Below are 16,011 nucleotides of genomic sequence, written 5' to 3' on the forward strand. Positions count from 1 at the left end.
TCATATACAGCAAATCTCCCCTGTGGCAAGCCGAGCAGCCGCAGCGATGTAAGCAAGGAGTCTGGCTCAAACTGGCTCTCTATATGTAGGTTGAAGACCCGCGTTTTTCGTTTTATTAGATTCAGGCGCAAAAATATGACGTTGCCCGAGCGTCGCTGTTGTTCTTTAGTGGCCATAGAAATAAACAATGGATAAGGGAAAGACAATGCTCGTCAACGGTGTAAGGGCGATGTTGTCCCTTAGTGGTCATAAAAATAGTAAACGGACCAGGAGGGGCGCAGTAAAAACCGCTAGATGTCTTGATAATCTGATATATTTGGGCCTCATATCCTTATTTCGACACAGATGAAGGATAAACGGGCCAGATAAGGGTCACTTTACGCTTCAAATGGTGTAAAAACATTGTTATTCCTTATTAGTAAAAAAAAAATGGACCAGAGGGGCACAGTGAAAATCACTGAATTTGATATTTTGATATTTATTGATTTTTATATAGCGCGACTATCGCTCCGGAAGGAGCATCTTGGCGCTGAGCAAACAGAAGAGACCAACTTGGTGGGAACAGGAATCAGATGGCTGCGAGGACCAAACAGTCGGGCTGAGGGAAAATCCATGTCTTCAAGAGTTTCCTGAAAAGGCTTTCTGAGGGGGCGTGCCTGAGGTTAAAGGGGAGGCCGTTCCATGCCTTAGCAGCCAGAAATGAAAAAGTTTTCCCACCTTTCGTTTTGAGCTTAAACCTGGGTATAGTGACCAGATTGGCTCCTGATGACCTCAGGCAGCGCGATGGAATGTACTGAGGGAAGCGCTTAATAAGGTAGGAGGGGCCTGTGTTCTTGGTGGCTTTGAAGACGGTGACAAGGAGTTTAAAAAGGATTCTTTTGTGAAGGGGCAGCCAATGGAGGGTGTTGAGGGCTGCGGAGGCCGAGGACCTTCTTGGGAGTCCAAGTACGAGCCTGGCCGCCGCGTGCTGGACGCTCTGTAGCTTCTTGAGGGTGGACTTCTTTATACCTGCCAGGAAACCATTACAATAATCTAGTCTGGACAAGATCAGAGCCACGGCAACTGATTTCATGGCAGAGATAGGGAGGAAGTCGAAGAATTTCTTTAGCTGTTTAATGAGGTTAAAACAGCACCCTGCAGTGATGCGCGCATGATCGTCAAAACTGAGGGACGAGTCAAATTGGACACCCAGATTGCGGGCCGAGGAGACTGCATTAGGGGGAGCCAAAGAGTGTTGAGGCCACCAATCTTTTGGAGAGAAAAGGGTGTCTTTGCCTAAGGGTATGATTTCAGTCTTGGCGCTATTGCACTTAAGATGGTTATTATTGAGCCACGCAAAGACTTGGGAGAGGCAATGCGTCAATAATGTAATACATTGAGGCCTCATATCATAATTTTATCACAGATCAAGGATAAACGGGCTAAATTATAGCTTGTTCGCACGGAATTTCAAGATTCAACCCTGATTTAACTGTATCTAAAGTAAAAATCCAGAAAACTTCATGTTTTCTCCGAATTTAATCAACACATATTCCTTCTTTTGGGATAATTTTCTCCAAAATGATCAACTGGATTTCTTCTGGCTTATGATTGTCTTTTACATAATGGGCTACTAGTGGGGCATTCATTTGTTTGGTACGGATCGCAGACTCATGTTCTGTTGATCTCGTATACATTGAACGGGAAGATTCTCCAACGTATTCCAATTTGCATGGACATAGCAACAAATATACAATGTTTTTGGTTTTGCAGTTCGTCATGTAATTCAATTGTATTGTAATCCCATTATGATTGAACTCCTTTGTCTCAATGGCTTGTGGACAAATTTTGCAAATGCCACACTTATGATTTCCGATTACCGGGTCCCCGGTAATCACATTACTTTGTATGCTGTCTTTTACTGCTGGCATACGTGATCTTACAAACAAATCTTTTAGATTTTTGTTTTTGCGAAATGCAAACAGTGGCTTCGGTATCAATTCCTCAAACGTTTTATTAACATTAAGCACACGCCAATTAGAGTATATAATTTGGCGTACTTGGTTATTTAGAAGAGAATGTCTTGTTACCAGACTCGAATCTTGTTTGGTTTTGGTGTTTTGTAACAAATGTTGGTGATCATAATACCTTGCTCTTTTGCTAGATTCACGTATTAATATATGGGGATAACTACGCTCTTTGAATTTTTCCTTCATTACAGTAGCTCTCTCATCGTAATCAGTCAATTTTGTATAGTTTCTTCGTAATCGGAGAAACTGGCTAAACAGTATGCTATTTTTTTGTGTTGACGGGAGAAAACTACTGTAATGAAGGAGAGTATTGCGAGCAGTGGGTTTAACAAATAGATCCATGACAAGTTGGCCCTGATCGTGTTTAATCATTAGGTCCAGAAACTCGATTTCAGTATTGCTTATTTTCTCAGAGAATTTTACATTGGGATCACAGGCATTAAGCCAAGATATAAATTCTTGTAAAATATCTTCGTTGTCATCCCAAATGAATATGATGTCGTCGATATATCTCGACCAATAAAAGATCGATTCAAAAAATGGAGCTACCTCGTTAAAGATGTGGCGTTCTTCAAAATATGCTACATAGATATTAGCAATAGTTGGGGCGCAAGATGCCCCCATGCTTACTCCCTTTACTTGCCTATAGAGGCTACCTTTGAATTAGAAAATATTATCTTCAAGGATAATCTGGAGACAATTGAGCATAAAGTTTATGTTACAGTCGATGTTAAATGACTCAATAAACCATTTTGTAGCATCAATGGCCCCTGTACAAGGGATATTGGAGTAAAGGCTTTCAACATCCAATGTGACAATCCATTGTCTGTGCACATTGAAAGGTGTACCTTTCAAATTGACAAATTGAAAAAAAGACAAAAAGACAAATTGATTGATAATATGTCTGGTGTCCTGAATATACCCAGGCATTTTCACAATGTGTGGACGCAAGATTGCGTCTAAATATTTGGATATTGGTTCAGTGACACTGCCAATAGTTGTACGATTGGACGAAATGGTGGATCCCATTCATGATTATACATAGGAAGAATATTGACCCACCACAAATGGACACCAGGCTGTAAGTTTATATAAAAAATATGGGTACTTTAATGTAAAAGATATAACATATATGGCAGTAACTATCACAAGACAGATAACGCTATCACCATCTGGCCACAGTGCTTCATTTATCATAAGGGTTCTCTTGTTGGTTTTACCAGTGTTTGTTGGGGTGTCCCGGGTATTTCACAAGGAGGGACAGGACCCTCGTAGTTTTAGGTCTTTCAGGGAAAGAAAATGTTGCGGACCCTGTGTCCGGAAAGAGGAGCGAGGCCACCAGCCACCAGAGATGCGGTTTGGATTTGAGCCAGCTGGTGGGAGAGGCGACTTCAGAGGCCGAGGTGTCCTGGCTGAAGATGCCCACGGTGGGGGCTGAGCTTCAGGAGCAGCAAGGAGAGGCGATGAGAACAGCCTCGGTGAAACCCAGGGCCTTTTCCAGAGGTGGGGGCTGAGCTTCAGGAGCAGCAAGGAGAGGCGATGAGAGATGCCTCGGTACAATCTCCGCAAGGGATTCCTGCGGTACGGCTGCAAAGGGAGCGGTGCTCCGTGGCCAGAGTGCAGAAGGTTTCAGGGAGGTCCGCCGAGCGGGCCTGGCTCCTGGAGGGAGCGGTGGCAGGCTCAAGGCGGGGCGGCCGGGCAAAGGTTGCCAGGGCAGGGGAGAGTGCAGGGGGATCCGGTGAGCAAGTCACGGCTCCTGGAGGGAGCGGTGGGGGCTCAAGGCGGGAGCCATGCACCAGTTGCAGAGGAATTAGCTCAGCTGCAGGTCCTTGGAGATCGTCAGAGGCCTCAGGGGAGCAGAAAGAAGGTCAGGGGTCCCCGGAGGTTTCTTCTTGGGTTCTTCAGCAGCAAGGTCCTTCTTCCTTCGATAGAGATTCTTCTTTGGGCTGACAGGATCTGCTCTTTTGGGAGCAGGGCTCCTTCTTTTATACAGCAATTCATTTGTTTTGGCAGAACAGGGGGCCTGTCTATAGTTTCTTTCAGTCTCTGAGTACTTTGTTTTGGCAACTCGGGTTTGTGCTTTGAAGGAACAAGGCAGGGATAGCAGACGTTCTGCAGGAGGTGGAGTCAACATTCAGAGGTCAAGTACAGTCAGGAGCCCCTTTGTGGACAGCCTCCCTCTTCCTGGGCCAGGTGTCGGCAGAGTCATCAGTCGCTCCCCAGGAGGTGGAGCCAGCATTGTGGTGGCAGAGCACAGCCCTATTCAGAGTCAAGGGGCACTCCCACCACCTGTCAATCCTAGCCCTGTCACTCACAGAACCCAGACAGCAGATACACATCCTGGCAGAGGCAGACTGAAATGGTTAGGCTAGCAAATGCTAAGTTTCTAAAAGTAGCATTTGCGAACCCAGGATATTAAAATAAACTTTACTAAAAGTAGTATTTTATTATTCCGTGTTCAGGCATACTAAACTTGACTTTCTCCCATGTTCCCTGAACCTACTGGGATTATAGAGTGTAATAATTCCAGCAGCCCATCTTGGCCTATGTGTTAGGGTTTGTGCACAGCAAAGAGCATGTCCCCTCTCATTGCACTAGTGGTCTCTGTAATAGCTCTCTTTAAACATACTACTGAAAGCCTTTCTTGTTATCTCAGCCCCTCCCTAAGACTTCTGTGTATGTTGCTCAATGTATTCACAAGTTTGGACATTACAGTCTTGTTTGCACATTGGCCCTTGCTTTTACCAAGGTTTTATTTAGAGCACTCCTCCCTAGGCCATGTGTTAATTCAACTCATTAGCATAATAACTGAAGCTCTGCATACCTGCTTGTGAGAATCAAACCCAGTTCTTCGAACCACACCCAGCTCTTCGAACCACACCCAGCCCTGTCTATAAAAGGCAGCCCTTGAGCCTCACCCAGTGCTTGTGCTCATCTATCTCCCACTTACCTGAGAACAGATCCTTCGGCGCTGGCACTCCTGCTCTCTCCAGACCTTCATTGATTTCAACGGGCGCGGCTTCTGGCTCTTCCTTCTTCTGGTTTCCGGCTACTTCTTGCCTCAGCCCCTCTTCTGTCCACAGCAATCGACCTGCAAAAGAGAAAGAGGTTACGGTTAGACTGATCAGTATCCCTTTTCAGCAACGAGTAAGTGCAAAACCTTTTATTACCTGAAAGAACTTTATCGGCGATCTCTGGATTTATGTAAAGACAATTTGGAACAAGATATCTCCCACGAACTTTGTGGTTCAAACCCTTTGTTACAAGAATACTTTGTGGAACTTTGTGAAATAAACATTGTTTTACATGGAACTTTTAAAAGAATCGAACAGAAGAAACCATTGACAGCAAGGCAAACAATAAATCAAGGACTTGCACAAATTACCTGCTTTATTTTGATATAAAAGTACTGTATTTGTTTTATAAAAAGACTGGAAATGTGTGAAAGGTGAGTTTGCTATTAAGAATTTAGGCTTTAGTTGTATTAAGGTGAATGTTAGGCGTTGGTAATTCTGATAATGATATTCGTTTGATTTTACAGAAGTTTTACAGTAATAGAAAGCACATCCCAGAACAGTAACACATTCCAAACCTGGAAGCTTGAGACCAGGATCCAAGAGGTACTTTTAGAAGAGAGTTTCTAATAGGATTAAGGTTTAGTCAGGAACACATTTAGAGATAGGTTGCACTTATCTAATCTTGGTTTATGTTTCATTAGGCACCAGTTTCTACAGAAGTCAGAGAGGGCCGCAGACTTTAGCAGCTCTTCTACAGTGGGAACGCAAGAACGGTGTTGTCTCTCTTTTTTATTTCTTTGAGCTTCTGGTTCGGCATGCACTGTTTTAAAACTAGTGTGCTGGAACAAGCAGTTTCAGGGTGGGGTCGGACTGTCTTCAACCTCCATCAGTACTGAACAGAAACTCAGGTGAGCTGGGCTTTGACAGAAGCACAAGCCTTTAAAATATTCAGTTCTGTTGGACGATGAATGTCTGGGAAGAAACAGAGGGCATTTTCGCCACGGATTTGGCGCAGGCCCTAAACGAGGACTTGGCCTATAATGAATCAGTGTCTGGCATCTTGCAAAATATGCAAGAGGAAATAGAGAAATTAAAGTTGCAAAACATCTTTTTAAAACAGGATTTAAGCAGGTATAAACCTAGGGATTTTCAGTGAAACACAGCTTTTTCGCCTTTGTTAGACTTGGCGGTCTCTAGTTGGCAGAGGTATACACTTCTGACAAGTAGGGACTCACCTCCTCTAGTCAGGGCAAGGGGATCACACACTTAGATAACCCCTGCTCACCCCCTCGGTAGCTTTGCAAAGCAGTTAGGCTTATCTCAGAGGCAGTGCGTTAAGCATTTATGACCACATACAGTAATAAAGAGAAGACACTACAAATGGACACAACACAGTAGTATTATAAAAATACGAATGTTTATATAAGGCTTAGCACAAGACCAAATAACGACAAAAATATACCAAAATCTTAATAAATACTCTTGGAAGGAAAAATAATAGTTCAAGCGTAGTTTCTTCTTAGCACAAAGTCTTTAGTAACAAAAGCAACTTTTCTTCCTTATGATGTAAATATATAATTTACCGTCGTAATTTCTATGCAGGTAAGTACTTAATCAATAATAACTCAAATCGGAAAGAAAGAACCAGAGTCTGTGGTGTTAGAGTTCTTAGGGGTTTTATTCCTTAAAAAGGAATGGTCAAGACCAGGATATCATGTTCTTCCCACCGCAGGGGTGGAAGAAGGGATAGAGCAATGTTTTATTGACAATACATAGCTTATATACTTAATTTACATCATAGGAAGTAATAGAGTAGGCGTAACAGCTGAGAGTAGACAAGATAACAGCATCCACGTGTTACTAGTGCGTAATCAGAAGGCGTGGACTAGGCGTAACTGGAGGTGTGTGCTAGAAACGTCACAGATAGGTGTCACAAAGGGGCGGCACTAAGCAGAAAGTTGCAATGTCAGCAGAAATCAGAGGCTTGGATGCGCGTGCAGCTGCATGACGTGTGATTGACGTGAAACTGGAGGGTGCAGGGGCTTGACATTTGCACTGACGGAAAGAGACAGAAGTCTAGCATGTCAGATCAACTTGTGCTTCTATCATATCTGATATCTGGTGTTTAGGAACTGAGCTATCTGGGCGGAAAGGTCTCTGGGGCAGAAGCTATTCTATACTGACTGTGAGTGCGTGTATAAGCGCCTGAGTGTCTGCATGAGAAGCGTGGGGGCATGGGCCTTCCATGGGAGCATGGTAACAGAGGCTATGAATTACTTGAATTACTTGCACGGAGACAGGCAGGTCCTTTGGCTCTGCAGCTGAGGGGGATGTTTACTGAAGCTAGTAGGCAGGAATGTATTTTCGAGGAGCGGAACAGATAACTCGAAGGTTGAAGTCAGTCTTGGCAGGCAGCAGGCTGAGCTAAGCGCGGTGGGCCGCGCTGGAAGTAAGTCAGAATTCACGGGTACAGAGGCAGCCTGGGCTGAGGCTTTCAGAGTCAGGAGGAAGAAAAAGGCTCGATGGCAGAAATTCTGGGCCTACTTTGCCAGAGCTGAAAAACATGTAGAGTACACTACAAAAAGACATTGGCATAACATACTTAGGAACGGACTATCCAACCCATTCAGGGTGGGTCTGAAAGAGGACATGTTAACGTTGGACGCAAATGTATTTGCGTCTTCATAGCTGGCACAGGAGGGAAGTTACATGCACTTTAACTCGTACATGGAGACGGTGGGGTACGCGCTAGGGAACACAATTCGACCAAAATTTATATTTCCTCACTTAGATCACAGTTCTTGGCAACAATGTAACCCACACGGGAGTCACACGACGTTGAGGCAAAGGTAATCCAAAGGTTCGGCGTCGACCGCGAGGAGCGCTACGTCGAGCCCGGAATCACACGGACCCCCCACAACACAGTACCTTGGAAAAGCGAAGCACACGATGATCAGAGGCGTCGAGATGTCCGGCGTTGCGTCTTTGGTGTCGATCAGGCCTCGGAGTCGGGGCAATCTGCAGCGACGTCGACAGATGTCATGCAGGAGCAGCGCTCACGAGGTGAAGCAGGATACGGCGTCGTCGTCTATGTCCATGATGAGGGTGGTAGAGTGAGCAGCGCTCACGGCGTCGAGAGGGCTCAGGGTCGAGGCGTCGGCAGCGGCTTCGCTACTAGCATTGATCGGGACACGGGAGCTGCACTCACGATGTCGAGCTGGATTCGGCGGCGTCGATCTGCATCGGGATTGCTGAATTTCTTCAGAGGTGCTGGACTTTCAGGTTCCAGCAACAAGTACTTTTAGCAAATGGTAAAGTCCTTTAGCCCTGTGACTTCAACAGGAGGCTGGCACTCTTCCAGCCCTTGGAGATTTCCTTGGCAAAGTTCGAGAGTACACACTCAGTTCCTCTCTCCTGGTTCCTTGGCAAAAATAAAGAAGTGACTGCAGGATTCCCCCCAGCAAACAGCACTCTGGCGGAAGGGGTAGGCAAGTCCTTGGATCAGCAGGCTTCTTGTCCTTGGTTCAGGGTTCCTTGTCAGAATTGATCTAAAGTCTTGGTTCAGGGGTCCTTCTCTTATACCCCTTTTTGGCTTTGATCCCTTTGTCCATGCAGGGGAACTCCCCCTCATCCCGGGTAAGTTGTGGGTGGAGCCAGGCAGAGGCACTTGGCCTATTCACGGTGTAGGGCTGGGTCCTCAGACGCCTAGCAGGAGGTGGAGCCAGTAATGTCACTGGCAGGAGCAGAGCTATCAGTCGCTCGGCAGGATGTGGAGCCAGCATTGTATCGGGCAGGGTCGGCTATCAGGAGCTACTCTTCCCCTACTCTCAATGCAGATGTACCACTCACCCCACACTGACTCATTCAGAACTCTGGAGCCACCCAGCCCCTGTCACACACACACACCAAACCAGCAGAAACCAGAAATAGTTAGACAAGAAAATAGCCACTTTCTAAAAGTGCTAATTCCAAACCCAGAGTCCAAAAACCATCCACCCAAACGGATGCGTTATTAAACCCTGAGTTGAGGGATACCAAACTCGACATTGTGCCACGCTCCCCGAGCCTGCTAGGATTATACCATTAATAACCCTGGCAGCCCATTCTAACTAATGGAGAGCAGGCGACCCTACAATAGTGAAGAACGAATATGGCTGTAATTCACTATGAGGACATGCCAACTTCGTCAGGCTTGTCCTAACTTACGCTTACAATGCACCCTGCCCTCGGGCCTACAATAGGGGTGACTACCGGAGGTGGTTGCAGTCCCTGGTCCCCCTCCCACTGGCCTTCCTCACTTGGTGTCCCTCCGCTTCCTGTTCCCAAGGTCAAAACCCTTGGCATTCTTCTCAATTCTTCACTTTCCGTTCACTCACAGGTTTCCTCAGTTGTTTCCTCCTGTTTTTTTTCCCTTAGAACTATTAGGAAGATCTCTCGCTTTTTCTCTCTGCCTGCGTTAAAAGTCATAGTGATGGCCATGGTGCTCTCGCGCCTTGATTATGGCAATATCATCTACAATGGCGCCCCAGCCTACGCCATTCGCCGTTTGCAGCTAGTGCAGAACCAGGCTGCCCGCCTGATCCACGGCCTGCCTAAATTCCATCGGGTTACCCCCCTAATGCAGGCACTGCACTGGCTGCCGGTGAAAGAGCGTGCCCTATTCAAACTCGGCTGTACCACATTCCAGGCCAAAATGGGCACCGCCCCGGAGTTCATCTGCTCCGCCATCAAACCCTACTCACCTGGCAGAGAGCTCCGCTCCTCCCATCAGGCCCTGCTGACCATCCCCCGCTTCCGTAAGAAAAAGGCCGGAGGAACAAAGTTTGCAGTCCTCGCTCCTGCGTTCTGGAACTCCCTCCCGACCGAACTTCGACTGACTTCCTCCTACATAGAGTTCCGGAAGGGTCTTAAAACTCTGCTCTTTGCCCAAGCCTACAAGGTCTGATCCCCTCCGCTCCTGCCATCCCCCTCGCAATCCTAAAGCGCCAAGAAACCGCTTGGTAGTAGTGCGCTATATAAATGTTTTTAAATTCAAATTAAATTCATACTAACATGAAGTTAAGGGAAGGGTTGGGGGACTAGCAAGTAGGTGTACTCGCGCAGTCCGCGTGACAGTACCAGACTGCACGTAGGTCTAGCAATGGCAGACCTTTAGACCTACTTTTACTAGGCCGCTCGTGTGGGTGGCACAACACGTGCTGCAAGCCCCCTAGCAGCATTTGTATTTACAAGCCCTGGCACTCCTGGTGCAATAGACTAGGGACTGACAGTAAACCAAATAAGCCAAACATGGAATTCAATCAATACAGTAATTTAACATAGGGAGCACTTGCACCGCAGCACTGATCAGCAGTGGCACAGTGCCCAGAGCGATATACCAGCAAAAACATCGTAAACAGAGGAGGCCAACAGAAAAAATGGAGGAGAAACTCAGGCCAATGATGTCAGGTCTAACAGCCTTTGTTTAAAATCTCCTCAGAGACAGGGGCGTGAGCAAAACATGCAACTTTCCCTCCCCCAGTTGAGGTTACTGTTAATGTTCCTAATGATGTGCCTTTAGCAGCACCTGAACGTTTTCATGGAGATAGTAACAAACTCCATGTTTTCATCAATCAATGTCAATTACACTTTGTTTGTAAACCACAACAGTTCCCTACTGATGCAACGAAAGTGGCATTCATCTTGTCTTATTTGGGCGGTACAGCAGCCAATTGTATTCGTGGATAGAGATGATCCCATCCTCCATATTTGGAATCAATTTAAACGTACTATGACCAGCCTTTTTGCAAAACACACTTTTATGCAGGCAAGCGATAATGAGCTTTTAAATCTTAAACAAGGTAACACGGATTTATTGACCTATCTCACTAGTTTTAATCATTTACTCACCGAAACACGTTGACCAGAAGAAAAGCGTGTCTCCCTTTTTTATAAAGGTTTGAGAGACGAGTTAAAAGATGCGCTGGCTCATATCGTTGATTTGCCAGAAGACTATTCTGACTTTATAGATTTAGTTGTGAAATTGGAACACAGACTAGGAGAAAGAAAGGGAGATAAATCCAAACTGGAATCGCGGTTAACTTTTATTAGACATGAGAAGAAATACACAGATAATAAACTCCCTGAACTTGAGCCTATGCAAATAGGAACACTCAGAGGTCCACTCATGTCAGAAGAAAAAGAAAGAAGGAGAAAACTTCAATTATGTTTATATTGTGGCAAGGCAGGAAATTTTGCCAGAGAATGTCCAGTAAAACCTAAAACTTCAGGAAAGGGTACTATTTCCTCTATCTCCTGAACGGAGTCAGGAAACGATTAGGCTCGACAAGGGGGGAGGTTACTTGTTCGAGAAAACATCTTAATAAAACCTCTAATTCTGCAGCCTTCATGGTACCGCACATACCTAGGCATTTCATAATTCAGATCTTTTTAATTGTTACTACCCTAAGTTAGACATTCTCTCCCTGTCCTATTGGACTCAGGAGCAACAGGAAATGATGTGGATAATAGGTTAGCTAACACATTAGGTCTTCCTATTTGCCTAAAGCCTTGTCCAGAAGCAGTATGTGCAGTGGATGGGTCAGAATTAACCTCTTGATTAATCACAAAACAAACCAGTCCCCTTGTCATGGTCTGTCAAAACGGGCACACAGAGATGATTAGCTGTGATCTGATAGATACCCCTAATTTTGGCTTGATTCTCGGGGTACCCTGGTTAACAACTCTTAACCCAAAAATTGATTGGGTGAACAGACCAGTTACTTTGGATTCTAGTGTGTTATCCCCACATCGGTCATATGACTGCAGTATAGATCTCATCCCTGGGGCCCCTTTACCTAATAACAGAGGATCTGCTTTGACTGACGAAGACACCAAATATTTAAGAACCTACCTAGACGACCTACTACAGTCTGGGTTCATCCGACATTCCACATCTCCGGTGTCATCTCCACTTTATTTTATCCCGAAGCCGGATAAATCTCTGCGCGCGTGTATCAACTATATAGGACTAAATAAGGCTACAATAAAAAATAAATATCCTCTTCCTCTAATACCTGTGTTGTTGGATCAATTAAGACATTCTACTGTATACACTAAACTAGATCTGTGGGGAGCTTAAAACCTGGTCTGAATAAAAGAGGGGGATGAGTGGAAGACAGCTTTCAAGACAAAGTTTGGTTTGTTTGAGTACACAGTAATGCCCTTTGGGTTGTGTAATGCCCCTGCAGCCTTTCAATTCTTTATAAATAAGGTCCTACACGAATTTCTCGACGTTGTGTCATAGTATACATAGGCGACATCCTCATTTACTCTAAGAACCCGGAAGAACATACCCAACATGTTGGTGCAGTATTATCAAAGTTAAAAGAAAATCATCTCTTTGCTAAATTAGAAAAATGTACTTTTAATGTAAGCAAAGTGGACTTTTTAGGATACTCCTGTCACCTCAAGGAATAATTATGGATGAAAAGAAAATTAGTGTTAATACTGATTGTAATACTTTATTCGATGAACATACATCATAAAAGTACAAACGTACAAACATATAAAACAAATGATCCATAGTACTGCAATTACATCTCATAAAACAGGAAAAAACAGAAATTATTTTAAGAAATTAACTTCCCCTTTCCCGAAATTTACACATTGTTCACCAATCTAGAGCGTAATATCCACGCACCCCCCAAATATTTGGCCACCCCACAAACAATGTACAAAGAAACCGTGTTGGTTGTAATAATACGTAAGGCTGACATACAATCTTTAACCCCCAACTCCCTACATACAGGTTTCAGCCATTTAGTTCTAACAACTTTATACGTTGGGCAAGCAAATAGGAAATGGGGAAGGGTTTCCTCAGGACATTGGCACCCTGGACATTTTAATTCAGTTCCCCCCTTAGAATTCCATTTTCCCAAAAAACCATTAAGGGGCAGGGTGCCATACCTTAATTTCAAATATAATGTTCTATGGCTGGCTATTTGGATGAAATCTAGGAACGGTTCTAGCTTCATGTGTGGTTTATGAGCAAGAAAGTTCGTTGTTAGCGTTCCCAAGTTTGAACTGTTATTAATTTTGGACTCAACCCAATCCCAGTACAATTTTTTTACACTTTCTTTTGGGGGTGGATCCTGTGACGCCCAAAACTCCCCCAGTCCTACTGACACTACTAGTTTTTTGAGGTTGTTAAGCCATTTTATTTGTTTGGAAACATTGAGAGTAATTAGCTCATCCAACACTCGAGCGTACCCCCTTAATTCCTCGGTTCTTCTAAGGCGGACCCAAAATAACAAAGGCCGAAGCCGAACTTTGTCCGCAATTGACTTTTTACCCATGTCAAAAAATAGGGGTAACAAGGGTGAGGAGATCGGAAGTGACACTAAATCTCTGATAAACTTATTTTCAGCAATTACCAGTGGCCTAGTGTTTTCTGCCCCCCAAAGTTCGGCGCCATAAACTGCCGAAGATAAAGCCTTCCCTTCGTAGACTATTAGGGCCGGGGCTACCGGACGGCTTATGGAAAGTCGTTGATTTTTTGTTATTGCACCGGACACCCTTTTTAAATTCAGTACCATCTTAGAAATATGGGAGTCCCAAGTCATACGGTTAGACAGTCTCACCCCCAGGTAGTCAAACTCACTCACAACCTCCAAGGGTGAACCACACAGGGTAACATGTACCTTTCTCAACTTACTATTGGGGGTTAAGACCATTAGTTTAGTCTTCAAAGTGTTGACAGTTAACCCACGGTCCTCACAAAATAAAGAGAAACGGTCAAGAAGCGTTTGTAAACCTTTGGGGGTTTTAGACATCAAGAGGGTGTCGTCAGCAAAGAGGAGGGTCGGGGTTTTCTCCCCGGCAAGAATGGGGGCATCTGCCGGAACCTCCCTCAAATGGTCCACCACCCCATTTATAAAGAGGGAGAATAGTGTTGGCGCCATCACACATCCCTGCCGTACCCCCCTGCTGACTGGAACCCTCTCTGTCAGTTGGCCCTGCTTTCCCCAACGTATTCTTGCATAGGTGTTCTCATGCATTTTAATAACTAATTGGAGTAGAGGGCATGGAAACCCCATAGCTTCAAGAATTTCCCATAACTTAGCCCGAGGGATAACATCGAATGCCGTTTTTAGATCAATGAAAGCCAAGTACAGGCAACCCTTGGTGATTGATACTGACTTCCAGTATACGGCACAAAACCGAAAGACTTGGTCCATAGCACCAACATTCCGCCTAAAACCAGCCTGAAAATGCGTGAGGATGTCATTATCCATTAACCAGGTCTCTACTCGGTTTATGATGACCCTACCAACTACCTTCTGGATAGTGTCAATCAGACTAATGGGTCTGTAGTTAGCCGGGTCCTCTCTATCTCCTTTTTTAAAGATTGTAATCACCTCCGCACCTTTCCATGATGCAGGGATTGGGTGGCCTAGCTGGATAAGAGCCAATAAAGTAGCTATATAGTTAGCCCAGAGTGGGGGGTCATGTAGTATAAGATCTCCCGGCAGGCCGTCTGGGCCAGCTGCTTTCCCTGGATACATCTTTAAAATCGCCGCTTTAACTTCTAACTCGGAGAAAGGTAATCCGTTAGTCAACATTTCCGAACCAGATGCAATTTTACTAAACTCCAACAAAGACGGGATGGGAGCCTGAATAACAGGATTACAGTATAGTTTTAAAAAATGGGCATACCATTGCTGATCAGTAATATGATTTACAATTGGGCTACCAGCCCTCCTGTCTAACTTGTTAATCAATTTCCAAAATATAATGGAATTTTTACCACTGGCAGCAGTTTTAAGCTTCTGCCAGTGCTCTTCCTCCCAATTTTTTTTTGCCAAGGCAATGGCACCACGGTATTCTTTCCTTGCTAATCTAACTAACAGTGGATCCTTTAATTTTATTGCTGTGCCAATAGCTTTCCTCTTGGCTTTGCATTCTGCTGTAAACCACGGATTCTCTTTAGACAATCCGTTGGTCACTGCGGGTTTCCTTTGCGATGTTTTAACAAAATTTGCTCCTACTTTGTCAATGAAAGTTTGGTATTGGTCCAGAAGTTTTTGGCCCATAGGGGGAGTATTACTTCTTACCATTTCGACAAGGTTGGAAGTTTCTATTCGGACCAATTCCCTAATTTTATCGATTTTCCCCTCTTCAAGCTTAACCACCTCCCACCTCAGTTTCCGATTGCAATTGGATGGTTGAACATCCTTTGTGATCATCTCGGGGCCACCTTTGTTGTTAATCCCAATGCCCCAGTCAATTTCCATACAAAGTGGGTTGTGGTCACTGTCAGAGGACTGTTTAACTTCCATATCTTTTAGACTAGCCCAAGAAGGTACATCTAGGAAGATATAATCAATACGTGAAGGGCAGTTAATTCTATTGAAGGTCATTGCTCCTTCACGATCAGAAATTGTCCGACCATTTAATGCCCGTAAGTTATGGTCCAGAGCTAATGCATTCAACTGTAATGCTCTTGCTGTCCACTTTTTGATAGGCACCAACGTTAACAGTGGAATAGCCTGACTCACGTCTTCAGTATTTGAACCCATGACATCCTCCTCATCCAAAGGTTCAAATGTACAATTAAAATCTCCCCCCAGCAAGATTCTAGATTTAGGTGGAAGCTCGGACAATTTAACATCTAAAAGCTCAATCGTTGGGGAAATAGAACCACCCGGTGTCCCTCTAGCATATACACAAAACAGATGAACACAGCTCCCATTGGGACTTTTCAGAGAAATATGCAGGATATCGCTTGACAGTGTATTATGTAACATAACAGAATAATTCAAAATCACTTTCACCCAAATAAGCAGGCCGCCAGAGGGGCGCCCTTTGCCTATAGAGACCGCTGGCACAAAGTAAGAAGAATACCCATTTTTATATTGGGGAGTCATGCACCATGTTTCCTGAAACATACAAATGTGGAACTTATCAACAAAGTCATTCCATTCTGGGGTTTCAAGGTTTTTCCT

The sequence above is a fragment of the Lissotriton vulgaris genome, chromosome 4_1, assembly GCF_964263255.1.
Source record: "Lissotriton vulgaris chromosome 4_1, aLisVul1.2, whole genome shotgun sequence".
Taxonomy (NCBI): domain Eukaryota; kingdom Metazoa; phylum Chordata; class Amphibia; order Caudata; family Salamandridae; genus Lissotriton; species Lissotriton vulgaris.